The sequence below is a fragment of the Haliotis asinina genome, chromosome 1 (assembly GCF_037392515.1).
Source record: "Haliotis asinina isolate JCU_RB_2024 chromosome 1, JCU_Hal_asi_v2, whole genome shotgun sequence".
Taxonomy (NCBI): domain Eukaryota; kingdom Metazoa; phylum Mollusca; class Gastropoda; order Lepetellida; family Haliotidae; genus Haliotis; species Haliotis asinina.
In genome coordinates this window covers 43,892,871-43,894,875 of record NC_090280.1, presented here as the reverse complement: position 1 = coordinate 43,894,875, position 2,005 = coordinate 43,892,871, and positions in this window count along the sequence as shown.

Sequence of the window (2,005 nt, the reverse complement as noted above, 5' to 3'; positions counted from 1 at the left end):
GCTATTAAAAATCTTTCTTGTAAACATCCACTTTTAATTGAAATTATTGAATTGTATAATACTCTTGCTACTGGCCAATACGACATCGTCTTCTGTTGGTTACCCAGCCATGTAGGCATTTCTGGGAATGTGATGGCCGATCTTGCTGCCAAGGCAGCACTCAACAAATCTGTGACACCACTTCTTATTCCATACTCAGATTATAAAGCCACAATAAGATCTTTTATCCGTGAACTGATGCAGAAGAAGTGGGACACACAAGTAGGTATCAATAAATTACATGCAATAAAACCTTTTATCGGTTATACTTACTTGGGTTGTCAGTCCAGATTTGAGGAGGTCATTATGCGACGATGTCGCATTGGCCATACGAGGTATACTCACGAATATCTATTAAAAGGTGAAGATCCTCCGTTTTGTATCCCTTGTGATGAAAGAATCACAGTCAAGCATGTCCTGCTTGACTGTATTGAATATTCCATCACAAGGGATAAATTTTTTAACTCACGAACCTTGAAAGATCTTTTTAATAATGTTAACTCTCATTTAATTATTGCATTTTTAAAAGACTTAGATTTGCTAAATGAATTGTAAATAGATAAATATTTTATTCTTGGAATTTTGAATTAGTAACTTAGAGTGTTAGTGGCCGTATCCTCGAGGGGGGTTAAAGCACTGTAAAATTATTGTCCTCCTGAGAGGGTACGTAAGTCCCAAAACATTTAAAGTACATCAAAATATTCCACTGTTTCTAATCGTAGAATACGTGTCCTTTTAATTTATGGCTAGATTTTCTGAATTGCTAACGGCTGAAGGGATGATGTAAATCCATCTAGGGTCCATGCAGGAAGCAAATGTACTGTAAGTCCCCATGGTCCCTAGCATGGTGATCTACCTTCTGTCGTTGGTGATATATAGCCCGTATTTTATATTGTGTTGTCCTAATAGTGATCTTAGTTTTAACTTTCAAGACTAGTTTTAAATTATAACTGTGATATTCTAGTTGTTTTACTGTCCTTTGCTGACAGGCTTATTTATGAAATATATATCATCCATTTCAGTGTTACATGTTCTCGTCACGATATGGCTGAAATATTGCCGATGTGACGTTAAATATTAACTCACTCACTCACTCACTCAACATCCGTGCCTGATTTAAATGTAGAATTGAGTGGGTGAGTGAGTTTAGTTTTACGCCACACTCAGCAATATTCCGGCTATAGGGCACCAGTCAGTAAATAATCGAGTCTGGACCAGAAAGCCAGTGATCAACGGGACGAGCATCGATCTCCGCAGTTGGGAACCGATGACATGTGTCAACCAAGTGTGCGAGCCTTACCACCCGATCCCGTTAGTCGCTGGAATTGATTGAATGTGTTTTGTGTCATAAAAACAAAAGACGAAAAAAACAAATTCCAACTATTTTTTCTTACCTAAAAGTCTCGTGCAAAATACAATATTGCCATGAGTTGTTTAACATTTTACCCAGTTGTCATCAAGAAATGAAACCCGGACATATGAAATGATATGTCTCATTCATTTTACACAGTGTATTGATGTGAAAGAAAATAGAAACATTGAATACTGATAATAAAAGAGAATATGTTATTGATTATAACAAAAAGGTACAGAAATATATAAAAGTCAATATGAGAAAATGAATATCGGAAAATAGTAACATAAAATACATATTGACATCTTATGACATGGAAGAAATAGCCTAAGGTCACATCACTGGACACCTCTCATGCTGGGCTAATTGCCTCCCAACAGTCTCAACACAAAAATGGCCTTACGTCTGTCAATTGGGGCGATTGTTCCACAACAGATTCGTTACATAGCAGCACAAGCACACATCTCGGGACACCTCACAACCAGGGGCGATTGTAACACAACAGCCTCAGGACACATCTCGGGACATCTTTCAACCTGAACTGATAGTTACATAACAGTATCGGGTCATCTCACAACCTAAATAGATGGTTACGTAACCGTCTAATCTCAC